Raw genomic sequence first — 21,712 nt, 5'->3', positions numbered from 1 at the left:
GGTGACTAGTTGTTCCATAGCATTTGAGTTTATAATTTCCAGGAATATTTGGGCTAAGGTGCTGGGGCTTGAGTAGTGCTCCCAGTCAATGTTTGGGTAGTTGAAGTCGCCCAATATAATGGTGTTCGGAGAGATCTTCATGTTCTCCAATGTTTTCAGGAAAGCCAATGGGATTCCTGACTTTGAGAGGGTGGTCTGTAGGATGCTATAAACTGAAAAGCAGTCTTGCCCACTGTTAGTTGCACATGGATGGTCTCCGATACCGTGCAATGCCACTAACCTGGAGGTGTGGATATCCTTGATAAATATGGAAACTCCCTCCTTTGTGGTTCAGTCCAGGTTTTGGGGCGAAAAGCATGATACGAGGTATAGCCTGGTAGTGCTGGGGTGCTCTCTGGAGCCTTGAACCAGGTTTCTGTCACTGCACAGATATCGATGTTCTCCATACTGAGGAGAGCTTCGAGTGCATGCATCTTGAGGTTAAGACTTCTGGCATTTAGCAGCATTACCCTTAGTTTCTTGTTCCTTGTGCTGTCTATGGGGGTGGGTTTGACTTTTGAGCCTTGCCTAAAAAAGGCACTATGGGGGTGGCAAGAGCCTTTGCCAATATCCGAAAGCCCAGTGGTGACAGGTGCAAGCCGTCCCTAGCGAAGCAACGTGGCTTGTCGAGCATGTCATCCCAGGCTGACAGACACTGGATCCCCTTTGAATTAGGTAGCCTATCTACCACAAAAGTAGTGGTTTCTGGCCCAGAAATTGTAGTTTATTGGCTGTTTGGGCAGTTTTTCAATCTCTTTCAACTTTTTGGTCTAAAAGCCTGCATTTGCACTTGTTTCCTGCCTTTTATGTATCTAGTCTATTCCAGATACAGTTTTGGTGTATCCAGGACTGTTAGTAAGCTTCTGAGCCTCCCAAGCCTTTCTGTGTTGTGGGAAGCTTTCTAGCTTATCAGTGGGAGTGGTAAGCACTAGCTAGCCTATCTGCCACAAAAGTAGTGGTTTCTGGTGCAGAAATTGTAGTTTATTGGCCGTTTGGGCAGTTTTTTCCATCTCTTTCAACTATCTGGTTTAAAAGGCCACATTTGTGCTTATTTCCCACCTTTTCTATAACTAGTCTAGTCCAGATAAAGATTTGCTGTTTCCAGGACTGTTTGTAAGCTTCTGAGCCCCCCCAAGCCTTTCTGTGTCAGAGGGAAGCCTTCTAGCTTATCAGTGGGAGTGGTAAGCACTAGGTAGCCTATCTACCATAAGAGTAGTGGTTTCTGGCCCAAAAATTGTAATTCATTGACTGTATGGGCAGTTTTTTCCATCATCTTCAACTTTATGGTCTAAAAGCTCATGTTTGTTTTTCCCACCTTTCCTGTAACTAGTCTAGTCCAGCTACAGATTTGCTGTATCCAGGACTTTATGTAAGCTTCTAAGCCCCCCAAGCCTTTCTGTGTTGGAGGGAAGCCTTCTAGCTTATCAGTGGGAGTGGTAAGCACTAGGTAGCCTATCTACCACAAGAGAAGCGGTGTCTGGCCCAGAATTTGTAGTTTATTGGGCATTTAGGAAGTTCATAGGTTCATACTAGGCTATCTGCCCTAGGGCATTTATAAGCCTAGCCAGAGTGTGTTTGGCTTTCGCCACCCATTTTAAATTAATTTTGCTATGCCCTTTTTCGAGATTAGTATACTGTGCCTCTGTCTAACAGTGACACAGAAGTGATACCCGGGGTAAACCTACGATCTCCATTCCACTCATCAAGATTTCTCTTGAGGAGAGTCAATGAGGGACTCTGCCTAACCTGGACTGGGATTTTATTCGAGTGAAGGGAGCCTCTAGGTTATGAATCTGTCCCTCCAGCATGTCCTATTTATTTCAGTACTGAGGTTCAAGTCTCTTGAGTGCGTAGCTTGATGGGATTTGGATTTTCTGAGGTGCAGCATGTCCATTAATTCTGGGTTGGACATGGCTTTATACGTCAGGCACAGATCGCCTCTGAGCAGGCGGTATGCCACTGAGTAGAGCTGGAGTTTCTTTAACCGGGCAGCATATGGCATCTGTTTGAGCCCTTTGATCCTCTTGGTGAGGTACTTTTGGGGTCTTTCCACTTGCTGCAGGTGTCTGGTAAGGTACATCCCAAAAGGGGCATTGTACTCAATTATGGGCCTGATGAGGGATGAGTAAAGAGGCATGATGACCTCCCCTGATCTAGATGTGAATCCCTTCATGATTAGGTGGGCTATATAAATGTTTTTCTAACCACTTTGGCCACGTGGTTGTCAAATGAGAGAGTGCTATTAACTTGGGTCCCCAGGTCCCTAATTACTTCTTCTGTACTTAATGGATTACCACCTATGTGGCAATTTATGGGCACTTTGTTTTTGCCAAAGGGGATGACTATACACTTTTTGACGTTTAGCTTGAGGCCATGGCTCTGGCACCAGTTGGCTGTTTCTATGAGGCCCTTTTGGAGGATGCTTGTGTCAGCTGGAGAGTCGATTATGGCGCCCAGTTTGCAGTCATCTGCGAACTTGGTCAGCCACAGTCCTTCCATGTTGGCTTGTACCTCCGAGAAATATATACCGAACAAGAGAGGTCCCAGGACTGAGCCTTGTGGGATGCCACTTGTAACTGGTTTGGAGTCTGATGTGGCTCCAGCAATTCTAACCATGTGGGTTCTGTCTTTGAGCCAGTTTGCAACCCATCTAGGGACATAGGGGTTTATATTTAAGCTGGTGAGCGTATCTATAATGCCCAAGTGGGGTATTGTATCTAAGGCTTTTGCGAGGTCCAGGTAGGCTGTGTGGACCACCTTCCCCTCATCAATGGCCTTGGTGATGGTTTCAAAGAAATCGACCAGGTTTAAGAGGCAGGATCTGCCCTTAACAAAGCCGAACTGGGTAGGATCCAGTGTCTGTAGGTCCCCAATATCTTTATTTATGAGGTCCATGATGATCCTTTCCATAGCTTTGCAGACCAAGCTAGTCAGGCTTATGGGGCGATAGTTTCCAGGATCCGTTGAGGCACCACCTTTGTGGAGAGGGACCACTGTTGCTGTACGCCACTCTTTGGGTACATATCCTGTAATAAGGCTGAGATTGAACAGTAGTTTTATGTTTGGGTTTAGCTCTTCTTGGAGTTCATGTAGGACGCAGCCCGGGACACCGCCTGGTCCCATTGATTCGGTGTTTTCTGCTTTGGGGAGGGCGGCTCTTACCTGAGCTGCAGAGATGAGGGGGGGGGGGGCAGCACTCTGCTGGGATAGATATTTGCCCTTTGGTGGGAGGGGATAAGTTTGCGCTGAACCTGTCAGCTAGGATGTTGGCAATGTATGTGGGTTCAGTGTATTTTTTGTCATTTTGGACTAATTCTGAGCATATCTGGGAATTCCCACCCAGGTTCCTAACATAACTAAAGAAAGCCTTGTGATTATCCTTAGTGTCCTGTGCAATTTTTCTCTCGAAGCTGGCCTTAGACGATTTTATGAGTGCCCGTAGTTTTTTGCTAATACTGATCAGAGATGCCTTCCCTTTTTTGGATTTTGCTCTATCATGTAGTAGCTTCCTCCTTCTATTGTATAGTTTGTTTATGGCTGGGGTCCACCAGACAGGATGTCTGCCTTTGGAGGATTGGGTCTTGGCTTTATTTGGGATTGCATGATCCATGCATTCCAGAAGGTGTTTATAGAATGCGTTTATAAAGGATTCTGCGGTCTGGGCCACATTTTCCACAGGCCCGGGGGCTTTGAAGGATTCCACCTCGGTTTTGAGGAGTGTGAAATTTGCTTTAGAGAAGTTTTTCACTGTGGTTGTCTGGGCAGGGGGTGGGGTCGGGATGTGAATATCCAGTGAGATTAGTTTATGGTCTGATCTTACCAGTGAGGGATACACTTCTGGTCTGGAGCATAGAGTCCTCATGTTGGTGATGATCAGGTCCAGTATGTTTTCCCCTCTTGTGGGAGTGGTAACAACTTATTCCATAGCATTTGAGTTTATAAATTCTAGGAACCTTTGGGCTAGGGTGTTGGAGCTAGAGTAATGCTCCCAGTCTATGTTTGGGTAGTTGAAGTCCCCCAATATAATGGTGTTTGGAGAGACCTTCATATTTTCCAGTGTTCTCAGGAAGGCCGACTGGGGTTCCTGGGTTTGGGAGGGTGTTCTGTAGCAGGCTATAAACTGGAAGGCAGTTTTACCCACTGTTAGTTGCACATGGATAGTCTCTGATGCTTTGTGCTGTGCCACCAACCTGGAGGTGTGGGTATATTTGACGAATATTGATACTCCCCCTCCTTTTGTGGTTCGGTCCAAGTTTTGGGGCCGAAAAGCATGGTATGAAGTATAACCTGGTAGTGCTGGGGTGCTCGTGGGAGCCTTGAACCAGGTTTCTGTTACTGCACAGATATCGATGTTCTCCATGCTAAGGAGAGTTTCGAGTGCATGCATCTTGAGGTTTAGACTTCTGGCGTTGAGTAGCATTACTCTTAGTTTCTTATCCCTTGTGATACCTATGGAGGTGGGCTTGTCTTTTGAGCCTTGCCTAAAAAAGGCACTATGGGGTAGCAAGAGCCTTTGCCAATATCCGAAAGCCCAGGGGTGACAGGTGCAAGCCGTCCCTAGCGAAGCATCGTGGCTTGTCGAGCATGTCATCCCAGGCTGACAGGCATTGTATCCCCTTTGAATGACACCAATACTTAAGCCAATTGTTGAAATTGATCATCTTGTCTTCATATTGTGGTATCATTCTTGGTGAGGGTAAGATGCTACGCAAGGTCAGGGTCATACCGGCCTGAGCTACATGCTCAGAGACCTCCTCTATGTCTCCTTTCATGTAGTCCAGGGAGGTACATCTCAGGTCATTCACACCAGCATGGGCAATGACTGAGTCATATTTGTACTTACCTTGGAGTGACCTGAGTGCTTGTGTTATGTGGCGGATCCTAGAGCCCGATAGGCAGCTCACCGTGACCTTCTCCTTGTTCAGCCTGGTGAGCGGGATGTCAGTGTGCCTGATGATAGAGTCACCTATTACAAGTGTATCAGGGGTGTTGTTTAGCCTTAAGGGCTGTGACTGTTCGGCACACTGACTTTGTGAGCTATGTGTTGCACATGTTTTGTTTTGGGGTAGCGATTGCTTGGGTGTCTGCTTTGGAGGTCTCTGCTGCTCAGGCAGATTTTTATTTAGAGCCTCCGAGTATATTTTTGTGTGTTTATGTGTTTGGTTTGCTGTCATGGTAGGTCTATGTGAGACTGGAATTGTAGTGAGTGTGGTTTCCTTCTCCTCCTGACTGGTTATGCCAGTACTAAGTTGAGAGAGCTTAGCCTCCAGTTTGGCTATATGGTTGCATCTCTCACATGTATTGGAATTTGTTGGGAGGAGGAGAGGGTTGTCTGTGTACATGAGGCAGTTGTAACATTGCCTCAAGATTCCCAGATTCACCAGCTGGACCAGAGAGGAGATTGACAACTGACCTTTGGACATGCTAGAATAGTATTGGGAATTCCTTTATAATTGAAAAAAAGGGCCAATGGGGAACAAGGTACTCAAGGGGAGTTTATGAGGGTGTAGTGCTTTTAATTTTTTAGTGCTGACTTATATAATTGCTTTAGTGAGAAAGTGCCAGGTAACTTAAATGCAATGTGTTACAGGTAACTTAAATGCAAGAATGACAAACAGTAACTTTCTTTCAAGTGAAACAAGGAAATAAGTACAGTAAACAATGCAGATATCACTAAGGATCCACAGAAGCACTGAAAAGCCAAATTTTAGGTGGAATTAGCATTTCAGGGAAATAACAAGCAAACAACAAGCATACAAACAAAGCTAGATTCAGCAGGCCTGGATCTAGTCTATGCTACAGCAAACAAGGTGTACCAATTTCAGTAAGAAACAGTTCAAATATGCAGGCACTATAAGTCTTTAACCAGAAATTCCCAGCTCAGAAGGGCATAGTCCAGCCTCTCCTCCCACAAGAGTGCAGACCACAAACCTTCTTAATGTAAAATAACTGGCCTGAAGCCCAAGTGCTTAAACCAGAACTAATAAACTTTTAGAATAACAGACACGGAGCCCTCAATCAGCAGTTCCCAACTTAGAAGGATGTAAGCTACCTGTCCTGCCACCACAGTGCAGGCCACACACCTTCCTAATGTAAAACAACTGGTCTGAAGCCCAAGTGCTTAAACTAAAAGGCTTAGAATGAGTTACACCAAGCAATAATAAATACAATTGACTACTTTTAAGATGACGCAAAAGCAAAATAAAGTAGGAAGAAACACAAATACAGTAAAAAGCAGATACATTTTTATTTTTTTTTTCACAACTGAACTTCTTAGGTAACAGAAGGTTGAAACCTGAGACACTTTTAAGAAAGAAATCTCAAAAGAACCAATGAGGTGCTTAGTCTAAGCTGTAGTCCAGGTGACTTCAGTCAGCCAATGACCTCAAACAATTCTCTCTCACTGAAATGCCTGATGGCCTTGGCTAAACCACGATGTCCCTGAATATGTGCTCAGACACACAGCCTCCACAAATACTGGGCCCAAATACAAGCCTGAATATGGAAATGCTACAAATATCCCCACTACTTAGAACAAACTGCAGAAATGTTTCTCACAGCCGAAAAGCAGCAGTGAGCCTTTAAATGAAAGTTTTAAACAGTTAAAGGAGCCTCTAGAAAAAAGAGTTTAACTGCAACAAGTTATCAGAAACAAACAACCCAACAGATGCTTAATAAAAGTGGACAATTTCCAGTTAATACCTCACACACAGCGAAACTAGACAGAAAAATACACAGTACACAAAGTGCTATAAATAACAAAGAAATAAAGAACAAAATAAACAAAAACAGGATACTTGATGTTATATATTATAGCTTCGAGTTTCCTCAGTGTCCTTCCTTTGATTAGCTCAGTGTGAAAATCAGTTTTTCCATCTCTTTCAACTTTCTGGTTTAAAAATCCATGTTTATGCTTGTTTCCTGCCTTTTCTGTAACTAGTCTCGTCCAGATACAGATTTGCTGTATCCAGGACTGTTTGTAAGCTTCTGAGCAGTGCCAAAGTCGGCTCTTCATTTTTTCCCTTAGATCTGCTAGTTCTCTCCTCTCCTGCAGTTTTACTAGCTTATTAGTGTAGCTCTTTACCATACCAGACTTCCTGTAGCAATTATTGTAGCACACAAAGTGCTACCAGCACTAAATGTTCTACAAGGAAACAGCTCCAGCACTTATTAATGCCCACCCCTCCAGGCATGTCTAAAAGTCAGTTCCCTGTGCTTTCTCCTATTAACCTGGTGAACTTCGGCATCTTAAGGCAATGTAGCAACTGCCTCATGTACACCGACAACCCTCTCCTCTTACCTCCCAACACTCAGACTTGGGAGAGATACACATATATCCAGACTGGAAGCCACACACTCTCCAGCCAAGACCACAATAGCTAGTCAAGAGGAGAAGGTCAACACTTGCACCACACCACATGGAACACATAGCCCTCCAGAACACACACCAGCACTGCCTTCACATAAAAACACAAACCACACACCCACCTTCATAGAGGCTGTCAGTTATAATCTACCCAAACAGCAGAGACCTCCAAGGCAGAAATGTATTTGACCACCAGAACACAACACGAATCATGCGACACATAACTCTCCTAAACAGTGTGCCACTCAACCAAAGCCCCTAAGACAAAAACAGCATGCCCAACGCAGTAGTCATAGGTGACTCAATAGTGAGGCACACTGATGTCTCGCTCACTAGGTTGAATAAGGAGAAAGTACCAGTCAGCTGCCTGTCAGGTGCCAGGATCCACCACATAACGCATGCACTCAGGTCCCTGAACAACAGGTACAAATATCACTCTGCAATTGTACACGTGGATGTGAATGGCCTGAGACGTACCTCCCTGGATTTACATGAAAAGAGACATGGAGGAGCTCTTGGATTATGTAGCCCAGGTGGATATGACCCTAGCCCTGAGCAGCATCCTACTTTAACCCAGAATGATACCACAGTACAAGCAGAAAATGATTGATTTCAACAATTGGCTAAGTTTCTGGTGTCATTCTAAGGAGATCCAGTATCTGTCTGCCTGGGATGACATGATTGACAGACCTCGATACTTTGCCAAAGATGGCCTGCATCTGTCACCCCTGGGCTTCTGGATACTGTTTAAAGCTTTTATCACCCGTATAGTGCATTTTTTAGGTGGTTTTCCAAAAACCAAATTACCACCATAACAGCTACAAACAAATGCAATCTGAGGGTCATGCTGCTCAAAGCTAGAAGTTTAAATCTCAAAATGCACTCACTTGAAGCACTCCTTAAAATGGAGAACATTGACATTTGTGCTGTAACAGTGACCTGGTTCAAGGCAGCAGAAAGCACCCCTGCACTACCAGGCTATAACGCATTACATACCTTTCACCCCCAAAACTAGGACTGAAGCTCCAAAGGCAGTGGTGTTTCCATATTCATAAAGGATGCACACAGCTCCAGACTGTTAGCCCAACATAACGCATCAGAGATACTTCAGGTGCAGCTAACATTGAGTAAGACAGCGATTCAGGTCGTAGCCTGTTATAAGTCCCCAACCATGTCCCAAGACTCACACTCCACATTCCTAAGCACACTGGAGAATATTAGGGTCCAACCTAACACTCTCATACTGGCGACTTCAACTACCCCTATATTAACTGGGAAAACTACTCATGTACCAATATTGCCCAATGTTTCCGGGAATTCATTAATTCCAATGCCCTAGACCAGCTTGTTCTTACACCCACTAGATGTAGCAACATCCTTGACCTCAGCATTACTAACATGAGCAACTGTTGCTCTACACCAATAGTCAACTCCTCCCGGGTTAGATCCAACCACAAACTAATCACCTTGGAAATCCACAACACTCCCACCCCCACCCCCCTGCAAAGGTAGCCACCATGAAAAACTTCTCCAAAGCTACCTTTGGGCTCCTAAAAACAGAGGTGGCTAACTTCACGGCACTCATGCAAATGGAGAATAGTTGCATGACTGCCGAGTCATACATCAATGCAATGTACGAACACGTACACAAATGCATGGATCTCGCCATTCCCAATAGAACCAAGACACGATCCTCCAAAAAAGGAAGCCAATCTGGTGGTCTCCTGCCATAAACAAACTCTACAACAGAAGTAGGAAACTGATGCAGAATAAGGTGAAGTCCCAAGAATGGAAAAACTCCCTTATCAGCCTCAACAAAAAGTTGACATCCTTTATCAAATCCTCTAAAGCTAGCTATGAAAACAGAATTGCAGCCAATAGTAAAGACATCCACAAGGCCTTCTATAGTTATGTAAAGAATCTCCATGGCAATACCCAGATCTGCTCTGAGCTACTGCACAATGTTACCTCCTATACCGAGCCAACAGATATTGCCAATATACTGGCCGACAGATTCAGTGCCAACTCCACCCCTCTCTCCTCCCAAAAATAACCAATCACAATACCAGTAGATTGCCAGGCACCCAGTATTACTGCTGCACAGGTTAAAACAGCACTATCCAAGGCCAAGAATACAGATTCTATGCAACCTGACAATATCCCTGACTGTGTTCTACGTGAACTACAGAGTGAACTGGCACCTCACCTCTGTACCCTGTTCAATCACAGCCTCATCTCAGGCTTTGTTTCTACCAAATGGCGCACTGCTACAGTCATCCCTCTCCACAAAGGAGGAGCAACTACAGACCCTAGGAACTATCGCCCCAATAGCCTGCTGAGTCTGATATGCAAAGCTATGGAATGCATCATCATGGAGCTAATAAACAAGGATATAAGGAATTGCCAAACTCTGGATCCCACACAGTTTGGTTTTGTGAAGGGTAGATCATGCCTGCTCAACTTGGTCGACTGCTTTGAGTCAGTCACCAGTGCTGTGGATGAAGGCAAGGTGGTTCATACTGCCTACCTTGATCTGGCCAAGGCCTTTGATACCATTCCCCACTCAGGAATCATAGAAAAACTCACTAAGCTAAGCATCATCCCCTATCACTAGGTGGGTTGCAAACTGGCTCACAGATAGAACCCACAGTGTGAAAGTAGCTGACTCCAAGTCAGACTGCTGACCAGTCATGAGTGGAGTCCCACAGGGATCAGTCCTGGGTCCTCTCCTGTTTGGTATCTACTTCTCAGAAATCCAGGCCAACATGAAAGGACTCTGGCTGACAAAGTTCGCAGATGATTGTAAGTTGGGAGCCATTATTAACTCCCAAAGTGATGTTGACATACTACAGAAAGGCCTCACTGAGACCAACGACTGGTGTCAGAACCATGGCCTTAAGCTCAATGCCAAAAAATGTGTCATATCTCCTTTGGGAAAAACCCAGTTTCCATGAATTACCACATCAATGGTAGTCCACGGAACACAGAAGGCATTATAAGAGATCTGGGAACACAGGTTGACAGCAACCTCTCTTTTGACCACCACATTGCCACTGTGGTCAGAAAGTCCTTCTATGTGGCACATCTCATTACTAAGGGTTTTGCATCCAGGAAGAAAGACGTCATTGTCTCCCTCAACTCTTACCTCATTAGGCCAGTCATCGAGTACAATGCTTCATTTGGCATGTACCTCTCTAGACACCTGCAACAACTGGAGAGGCCACAAAAATACCTCACAAAGAGGATCCTAGGCCTTAAACATTTATCCTATATGGACTTACTCAAAAACCTCCAACTTTTCTCTGTCTCACATCGCCTGCTTAGAGGTGATATCTGCTTGACTTACAAAGCCATGTCTGACCCAGCTCTGTTAGAAATGCTGCATCTAAAGAAATCCTAATCCCTCCACACCACATGCTCCAGAGACCTCAGCCTCATTACCACAATTAAAAGAACATGCGGGAGGGACAGGTTTGTAACCCAGAGACTGCCCATGCTATGGAATAAACTTCCCATACATGTCAAACAGAGCACCTCACTGGCCCTCTTCAAGAGAAATCTTGATGCTTGGATGGTAAATAGAAAATTCACCCTGGGGATCACTGCAGTGGCTCTACTCAATAGAGGCACTGGGAACTAAGGTCAGGTGGCACAATGCCAGGGTAATCCTATGGGCTAGGCTTGTAAAGGCTCCAGGGCCATTAGCCTAGTATGCACCTATGAAACTATGAACTTATGAGACCTTCCCTTAACTAAGCCAAACTGGGAAGGGTCCAGTATCTGTAGGTTGCCAATGTCCTTTTTGGTCATTTCCATCATAATTTGTTTCATGACTTTGCATATTGGACTTGTCAGACGGATGGACCTGGAGGTCTCATGGTCAGTTGATAGTCCACTATTATGAAGAAGGATGATCGCTGTGGGCCTCCATTCACCTGGCATGTAACCTGTTTAGAGGCTGTAGTTGAAGAATGCCTTAAGTGGTCCTGCTAGGTCATGTTTTAGGCTATTTAGGAGGCAACCAGGGCACACTGAAGCAGTATTTTTGGCTTTAGTGAGCACCTCCAGGATCTGCTTCCTGTTGTTAGTTATAGGATATACAAGAAGGGATTTCTCAGGAGGTATTGGTTGAAGTTAGAGCTAAATTTATCACTCAGTAGATTTGCTTTGTCACCCTGGTCAGTGAAGGTTGTGCCACTTACCACAAGCTCTGCACACTACTCAATGTTACCTCAAACATTCCTGACATGACTGAAGAAGGTCTTTTGATTGTCCTTGGCCTGGGAGGCTATCCAGACTTTATTAAATGTCTTAGTTTCTTGCTTAGTTGAATCAGAGTGCTGTTTTCCTCATAAGTGATGCTCTTTGTGATTTTTAGCCATAACTTTTTTCTTTTGTAATATAGCCTGTTAAGATAAAGATTCCCCCAGTGCGGTGTGGTTTTGATGTTAGAGCTAGGCTTACTTTTCACAGGTACAACAGCCTCATATCAACCATTTACATGCTAGTACATGGTTTCTGTAAATAATTTTGCATAGATAGCTCTGCTCTCAGGGTTTGAGGAGCTGTGAATTTTGCTTTGCTTAGAATAGTTCCTAAGTGTTTCTAGTTTAGTTGTTTTTTTCCAGGTTGATTTTTACATTGAGGGAGACAGCTTTGCTGTCTGACTTCACAAATGAAGATGTAACATGGAGGGGTGCAATGCTTTCCCATGTTGGTGAGTACTAGGTCCAATATATTTGATCTTCTTGTTGGAGACTGCTCTATCTGGTTTATGGAGCTTGCATTGATGAAATCTAGGAAATGTTGTCCCTGTGTGTTAGAGGCAGTGTACATTTCTAGGTCTATAGAGGGGTAGTTAGAGTCTCCCATGAATAGGGTACTTGGTTGAATGCTGAGATTTCTGGTAGGTCTAGGTAAGAATGTTGAGCTTCATGGGTCATTGAGGATGACCTGTAACTGGCCAGGATATGGTAAGGAACCTTGTCTATGGAGACTTTGATGTAGGTGAACTCTGGGGCATCGACCTGTTTAACCAGCCTTGAGTTGCATTTGATGCTCATGTAGATTGGGAGACCTCCACCTTTAGCCCCTTGCCTGTGCTGTTGTTGTACTAAATGTGTGGGAAGCACTGTAGCTTTCCACTGCTAAAGTACTTTCTGCAGCTTTAAACCAAGTCTCAGTAATAGCTCAGATGGCTACATTCCCCAGAGTGAGGAGAGCTTGTAGAGCATGGAGTTTCTTGTTTAGGCTTTTAGCAGTGAACAGGAACACCTTAAGATCGCTTTAATTTTTTTTATGTTGCTAATTTTTTAATTTTGGCATTGCCTAAAAATGGCTGAAAGGAGATCGTTAAAGTTTTAGTCAATATCCAAAAACAGACCATCCTTGGCAAAGAAAACTGGTTTGTTAACCAAGTCCTCCTATGGTGACAGATACTGCCCTGAAGTGACACCAGAAACTACAGTGATTATTAAAAATAATCATTTTCTGCTCATACTGTAGCATCATCCTTGGCGAAGGTAGAATGCTGCTCAGTGCTTGGCATGTACTTTCTGGCATGTATTCAGAGAGATCCATGATGCCTCTTTTCATGTAGTCCAGTGAGGTATGCCTCAGGTCATTTACACTTACACGGACTATGATAGAGTCATATTGGTACTTGTGGTGCAGTGACATGAGTGTGTGCATTATACTGCAAAACATATAGCTCCAGATAAGCTACTAACAATTATCTTCCCTTTCTCCAGCCTGCTAAGAGGAGTATCTGTGTGTCGTACAATAGAATCCCTTATGACAAGACTGTTAGGTCAAATGTTTGTCTGTCTTATGGGCTTTTGTCGTGGGTGATCTTTACATATAGGCTTATTTTTGGTGTCAGCTGTTGCTTCTGGTGTGTGCTTTAGTGATGCCTGAGGGTAGGTTTTGCAGTTTGATGGCTTATGAGGTCTTTGAGGTTTGGAGAGGTTTATTTTAAGTGCCTCAGCACTATGCATGTGCTGAGTGGTATGTCTGAAGGTAAGTGCACTGGTGGAATCCTTACTTTTATAGGCTACATAACAAAAGAAAAAAAGTCATGTCCAACATCAGCAAAAGCAACTCTGACAGAGAGAAGAGCACTAGTAAAAGGTTGTCCGACTACATGAGAAAATTATTATATTGTCTCAGGATGCCCTTACCTACCAAGCTGGCCACAGAGACATTAGGAAATTGCAAATCCATGTTGTCAAGACCTGTATTAGGGTTGGGCTATTATGATTTACGGTCTTGGTTTCAAAGAGGCAACTGAGTGGTGTCTATGATGAAGGCTAGATATTAGACAGTGCTATGATCTTAGAACTGTTCAACACTCTAATTAGCTACCCTAAGCTTATCTTCACTCAAATATTTTCTGTGTTATGGGTTAAAGTTCTAAGTACTAGCTTTATAAGTTCTAAGTACTAGCTTTATAATTTTCTAATACTTTCTGAAAGTTAAGAAAGTTCAGTTACAGATTTGCTGTTCTGAACTGTTTGGAAGTTTCTAGAAGGCCAGTGCTTGCTTGGGCTAAAGGGAAGTCTCTGTGTTCACCAGTGGGAGTGGTTAACACTGAACAGCCTGCCTGTCCCTGGAGGAGTGGTTACTGCCTAGAAGCTGTAGTTTTATTTGCCATTTTGGGTCAATTCTAAACTCCTTGAGCTCTCTCTTAAAACCCTACAACTCTCGTTTTGCTCGGTTTTGCGCACTGAGCAGCATCGGGCAGCGCCACCTAAACAGGTTTAAACTATTCCAGGCTCCACAAAGTCTGCTCTTCACTTTTTCCCTTAGAACTATTCAAACTCTCAAAGTAATCACTCTATTCTCTTTCTAAAGCCCTGCACTTGCTCAGCTCTTATAAGGAAACACTAACTAAAGCACTACACCCTCCTTGACTTCTCATAAGTATTAGGCTCCCGATTGGTCCTTCCTGATCAAGTGAAAAATCAGTTCCCTTCCCTAATCTGATCAGTAAAAAAACAGTTCCCTATACTAATCTGGTATGTCCAAGGGTCAGTTTCAAGGTTACTCTCCAGTCCAGCTGGTGAATCTGGGAATTTTGAGGCAATGTTACAATTGCCTTATGTACACAGACAACCCTCTCCTCCTTCCAACAAACTCTAATACATGTGAGAGATGCAGTTACACAGCCAAACTGGAGGCAGAGCTCTCTCAACCCAAGACTGGTGCAGTCAGTCAGGAGGAAAAGGTAACCACCCGCACCACAAATCCAGTCTCACACAGACCTATTGCATCTGCATACCCAACACATAAACACACAAAACATACTCGGAGGCTCTAAATAAAATTCTGCCTAAACAGCAAAGACCTCCTAAGCAGATATCTAAGCAATAGCCACCCCTCAACAATACCCACGAATCACATATCTTACAAAATCAGTGTGCCTCACAGTCACAGCTCTTAAGGCCAAACAACACACCAAATACACTTGTTATAGGGGACTCTATTGTCCGGCACACTGACGTCCTGCTCACCAGACTGAACAAGGAGAAGGTCACTGTAAGCTGCCTGTCAGGTGCCAGGATCCGCCACATAATGCAAGCACTCAGGTCACTCCAAAGCAAGTACAAGTATGACTCCATCATTGTCCATGCTGGTGTGAATGACCTGAGACATACCTCCCTGGACTACATGAAAAGAGACATAGAGGAGCTCTCTGACCATGTAGCCCAGGCTGGTATGACCCTGACCTTGAGTAGCATCTTGCCCTCACCAAGAATGATGCCACAGTATAAAGACAAAATGTTCAGTTTCAACAATTGGCTAAAGTATTGGTGTCATTCAAAGGGGATCCAGTGTCTGTCAGCCTGGGATGACATGCTCGACAAGCCACGTTGCTTCGCTAGGGACGGCTTGCACCTGTCACCCTTAGGCTTTTGTATACTGGCCAAGGCTCTTGCCACCTCCATAGTGCCTTTTTTAGGCAAGGCTCAAAGGACAAACCCACCTCCATAGACAACCCAAGGATAAAAAAACTAAAGGTAATGCTACTCAATGCCAGAAGTCTAAACCTCAAGATGCACACACTCGAGGCTCTCCTCAGTATGGAGAAAATTGATGTCTGTGCAGTAAAAGAAACCTGGTTCAAGGCTCCTGAGAGCACCCCAGCACTACCAGGTTATAAGTCATACCATGCGTTTCGGTCTCAAAACTCGGACTGAAGCACAAAAGGAGGGGGAGTATCTATATTCATCAAAGATACCTACACCTCCAGGTTAGTGGCAATGCACAAAGCATCGGAAACCATCCAGGTGCAACTAACAGCAGGCAAAATTGCCTTTCAGTTTGTAGCCTGCTACAGAACACCCTCCCTATTACAGGAACCCCACTTGGCATTCCTGAGAACACTGGAGAATATGAAGGTCTCTCCAAACACTATGTTACTGGGTGACTTCAACTACCCAAACATTGACTGGGAAAACTACTCAAACCCAAACACCCTCGCCCAACGGTTCCTTGAATTTATAAACTCTAATGTGATGGAACAACTGGTCATCACTCCCACAAGAGGGAACAACATATTGGACCTGGTCATCACCAACATGGGGACTCTATGTTCCACACCAGAGGTAAACCCCTCATTGGTAAGATCAGACCATAAGCAAATTTCCCTGGACATCCATATCCCGTCCCCACCCCCAGCCAAGGAAATCACTGTAAAGAATTTTTCAAAACCCAACTTTGCACTTCTCAAGACTGAGGTGGAATCCTTCAATGCTCCCGGGCCAGAGGATAATACAGCCCAATCTGCAGAATCCTTTACAAATGCATTCTATGAGCACCTGCAGGAATGCATGGATCGTGCTATCCCAAATAAAACCAAGACTCACTCCTCCAAAAACAGGAGACCAGTTTGGTGGGCCCCAGCCATAAATAAGCTATACAACAGAAGGAGGAAACTACTACATGACAGAGCAAAATCCCAAAAAGGGAAGGCATCTCTGATCAGTATTAGCAAGAAACTTCGATCCCTCATAAAATCATCAAAGGTAAGTTTCGAAAGAAACATTGCCCTAGACACTAAAGATAATCACAAGGCCTTCTTTAGTTATGTCAGGAATATGGGTGGAAACTCCCAGATATGCTCTGAATTGTTGCATAACGGTACAAAATATACCGAACCTACAGACATAGCCAACATCCTGGCAGACAGATTCAGTGCAAACTTCTCCCCCCTTCCCCTCCAAAGGAGCAAACGCCTATCCCAACTGAATGTAACCTCCCTGACATCACAGATGCACAAGTGAAAGCTGCCCTCTCCAAAGCAAAAAACACAGCATCTATGGGACCGGATGGTGTCCCAGTCTGTGTCTTACACGAGCTCCAAGAAGAACTGAACCCTCACATTAAGTCACTGTTCAAACTTAGCCTTACTACAGGATATGTACCCAAAGAATGGCGTACAGCTGCAGTGGTCCCACTCCACAAAGGTGGTGCCACAACAGGCCCCATAAGCCTGACTAGTCTGGTCTGTAAAGCTATGGAGCGTATTATCATGAAACTCATAAACAAAGACATTGGGAGCCTCCAGCACTGGACCCTACCCAATTCGGCTTTGTTAAGGGCAGATCTTGCCTCTTAAACCTAGTTGATTTCTTTGAAACAGTTACCAAAGCCATAGATGAGGGCTAGGTAGTCCACACAGCCTACCTGGACCTCGCAAAAGCCTTCAACACAATATCCCACTCGGACATCATAAATAAGCTTACCAGCTTAAATATCAACCCCTATATCACAAGATGGGTTGCAAACTGGCTCAGAAATAGAACCCACATGGTCAGAATTGCAGGTGCCATGTCCGAATCCAAACCAGTTACAAGTGGCATCCCACAGGGCTCAGTTCTGGGACCTCTCTTTTTCGGTATATACTTCTCTGAGGTTCAGGCTAACACGGGGAGATTATGGCTGACAAAGTTCGCAGATGACTGCAAACTGGGGGCCATAATCGAATCTCCAGCTGACACAAGCATCCTCCAAAAGGGTCTCACAGAGACAGATGCTTGGTGCCAGAGCCACGGCCTCAAGCTAAATGCTAAAAAGTGCATAGTCATCCCCTTTGTGAAAAACAAGGTGCCCACAAATTACCACATAGGTGGTAATCCATTAAGTACGGAAGAAGTAATTAGAGATTTGGGGACCAACGTAGATAGTAATCTCTCCTTTGATAATCATGTTCCCAAAATGGTTAGAAAGACCTTCTATATAGCCCACCTTATCATGAAAGGGTTCACATCTAGATCAAGAGAGGTCATTGTGCCCCTCTACTCGTCACTCATCAGGCCCATAATTGAATACAATGCCCCTTTTGGGATGTAATTTACCCGACACCTGGAGCAAATGGAGAGACCCCAAAAGTACCTCACCAAGAGGATCATGGGCTACAAACAGATGTCCTATGCAGCTCGACTAAAGAAACTCCAGCTCTACTCAGTTGCTTACCGCCTACTCAGAGGCGATCTATGCCTGACGTACAAAGCCATGTCAAACCCAGAATTAATGGACATGCTCCACCTCAAAAAATCCAAGTCCCTTAGAGCTACATGCTCCAGGGACTTAAACCTCAGTACAAAAATAAATAGGACATGCTGGAGGGACAGATTCATTTCCCAGAGGCTCCCCTCACTCTTGAATAGAATCCCAATTCATGTTAGACATAGCCCCTCGCTGACCCTCTTCAAGCGAAATCTGGACGCGTGGATGGGAAACCGCAAATTCACCCCTGGGATCTCTTCAGTGTCCCTGCTAGACAGAGGCACAGTAAACTAATCTTAAAAGTTTACCTTCTGTGACCTACTTTACAGAGGCACAGTAGGCTAATATAATAGGGAGGCGGAAGCCAAATACACTCTGGCTAGGCTTATAAATGCCCTAGGGCAGATAGCCTAGTATCTACCTATGAGCCTATGTACCTATACAGAGTACTTCTAACCATCACTGAGCAGTAAACAGCTCTGCAAGAATGCACCTAAAAAGCTGAAAACTACCTCCTATACTCTCTGGCCAACAAATAAGTATACTTTGATCTCACTGGAGTGTCTCCTAACTCAGATAACCCAGGTAAACATCTTCTGCAACAAGATGGATGATCCTGAAACTTCTTAATTTAAAATCTCAGCAAAAGTATTTCTCAAATCTATAATATTAAGTTCTTAAAAAGTCCTCTAGCTGATGAAACACTCTCATAGTTTCATAGTTTCATAGTAGTGTACTAGGCTATCTGCCCGGGGGCATTTATAAGCCTAGCCAACAGTGATGTGGCTTACGCCACCCCATACTATATAGTTGCGCCTCTCTAGTAGTGACACATGTGGGACCCCATTATTTAGTAAACTATACCTCTGTCTAGTAGTGACACTGAGGTGACTCCCAGGGTAAACTTGCGATCTCCCATCCATGCATCGAGATTTTTCTTGAACAGTGCCAATGAAGGGCTCTGTCTCACATGAACTGGGATTTTGTTCCAGAGTATGGGTAACCTCTGTGTTATGAATCTATCCCTCCAGCATGTCCTATTCATATTTGTGCAGAGGTTGAAATCTTTAGCTCGTGTGGTTCTGGTGGATTTGGATTTTTTGAGATGGAGCATGTCCATCAATTCCTGGTTGGACATGGCCCTATATGTTAGGCACAAATCACCTCTGAGCAGGTGGTATGCTACTGAATAGAGCTGGAGTTTCTTTAATCTAGCTGGATAAGGCACATGTTTGAGACCTATGATCCTCTTGGTGAGGTACTTCTGGGGTCTTTCCAGTTGTTGCATGTGCCGGGTGAGATACATCCCAAATGGAGCATTATATTCAATCATGGGCCTGACAAGGGAGGAATATAGAGGTACAATGACCTCCTTTGATCTGGATGAGAATCCCTTCATGATGAGATGGGCAAGGTAGAATGTCTTTTCTGACCACTTTGGCAACATGGTTGTCAAAGGAGAGGTCACTATCGACTTGAGTCCCCAGGTCTCTGATTACTTCTTCCGTATTCAGTGGGTTATTGTCTACGTGATAATTTGTGGGTACTTTGTTTTTCCCAAAGGGATGACTATACATTTTTGGCGTTAAGTTTGAGGCCATGATTCCGCACCAGTTGTCCGTTTCAGTGAGACCTTTCTGTAGGATGTGTGTGTCAGCAGGTGAATCAACTATGGCACCCAGTTTGCAGTCATCTGCAAACTTTGTCAGCCATAATCCTTCCATATTTGCTTTCACATCTGAGAAGTAAATGCCGAATAAGAGTGGACCCAAGACTGAGCCCTGTGGGACACCACTTGTGACTGGTTTTGAGTCTGACATGGCTCCAGCAATTTTAACCTTATGGGTTCTGTTTTTTAGCCAGTTTGCTACCCATCTTGTGACATATGGATTTACATTTAGGCTGCTGAGCTTGTCAATGATGCCAGAGTGTGGTATCATGTCAAAGGCCTTAGCCAAGTCCAAGTAGGCAGTGTGGACAGCCTTGCCCTCGTCGATGGCACTAGTGACTGTCTCAAGAAGACAAACAGGTTTAAGAGGCAGGATCTGCCTTTTACAAAACCGAACTGTGTGGGATCAAGGGTCTGCAGATCCCCAATGTCGCCATTTATGAGTTCCATGATGATTCTTTCCATAGCCTTACAGACCAGGCTGGTCAAACATATGGGGCGGTAGTTACCAGGGTCAGTAGAATTTCCCCTTTGTGGAGTGGGACCACTGTTGCTGTGCGCCAGTGTTCAGGTACATATCCTGTAGTGAGGCTAAGATTGAATAGCGTTCTTAGGGCGGGTTTAGTTCATCTTGAAGTTCACGTAACACGCAACCGGGATACCATCGGGTCCCATAGATGCTGTGTTTTTGCCTTGTTGAGTGCTGATTTCACCTGTATGTCTGTGATGACAGGTAGGTTACATTCAGCAGGGATAATTACTTCATCTTTAGGGGTGAGGGAGGGAGAAATTTGCACTGAACCTATCTGCCAGAATATTGGCAATGTCGGTAGGGTCAGTGAATTTTTTGTCATTGTGTACTAACTCAGAGCATATCTGAGAATTTCCTCCCAAGGTTCTGACATAATTGAAGAAGGCCTTGTGATTGTCTTTGGTATCCTTGGCAATCTTTTTCTCAAAGTTTGCTTTAGATGTTTTTATGAGAGAACGTAGTTTTTTACTTGTGCTGATCAGGGAAGCCTTTCCCTTGTGGGATTTGGCTTTGTCCTGCAGTAGCTTCCTTCTTTTGTTGTACAGTTTGTTTATAGCCAGGGTCCACCAAACCAGGCGTTTTCCCTTGGTGGAGAGGGTCTTGGTTTTAGTTGGGATTGCTTGATCCATGCATTCTTGGAGATGTCCGTAGAAGGCTTTTGTGAAGGATTCAGCATTTTGGGATGTGGTTTCCATTAACCCAGTAGGCTTAAAGGATATCATTTCTGACTTAAGGAGCGCAAAGTCAGCTTTTGAAAAGTTTTTCACTGTAGTCTTTTGTTCTGGGGATGGGGGTGGGATATGTACATCCAACGTGATCAGTTTATGATCAGATCTTACTAGTGAGGGGTTTATATCCGGTGCGGAGCATTTGGACCCCATGTTTGTGATAATCAGGTCAAGTATATTATCTCTCCTCGTAGGAGAAGTGACCAGTTGCTCCATAGCATTTGAGTTTATGAATTCCAGGAATCTTTGGGCTAGGGTGTTAGGGCTAGAATAGTGGGCCCAGTCTATGTTGGGGTAGTTGAAGTCACCCAATATGATGGTGTTTGGTGTGACATTCATATCCTCCAGTGTTTTCAGGAATGCTTGATGGGATTCCTGGGATTGGGAGGGTGTTCTATAACATGCGACCAGTTGTATGGCAGTTTTGCCTATGGTGAGTAAAACTTGTATGGTTTCTGATGCTTCATGGGTAGCCACCAATCGAGAGGTGTAGGTGTCCTTTATGAAAATGGACACTCCCCTCCTTTGTGGTTCGGCCTGGAACTTGAGGCCAAACGCATGATATGAGGTATAGCCTGGTAGCTGGAGTGCTCTCAGGAGCCTTGAACCAGGTTTCAGTTACTGCACAGACATCGATGTTCTCCATACTGAGAAGTGCTTCGAGTGCCTGCATCTTGAGATTTAGACTTCTGGCGTTGAGCAGCATTACCCTTAATTTTTTCCATTTTTGTTTTTATGGAGGTTGATTTGTCCTTTGAGCATTGCCTAAAAAGGCACTATGGGGTGGCAAGATCCTTGGCCAGTATCCGAAGCCCAGTGGTGACAGGTGCAAGCCATCCCTTGGCAACGTGGCTTGTCCAGCATGTCAT

The sequence above is a fragment of the Protopterus annectens genome, chromosome 1.part1, assembly GCF_019279795.1.
Source record: "Protopterus annectens isolate FY-2018-M chromosome 1.part1, PAN1.0, whole genome shotgun sequence".
NCBI lineage: Eukaryota > Metazoa > Chordata > Ceratodontiformes > Protopteridae > Protopterus > Protopterus annectens.
This window is presented reverse-complemented; position numbering follows the sequence as displayed.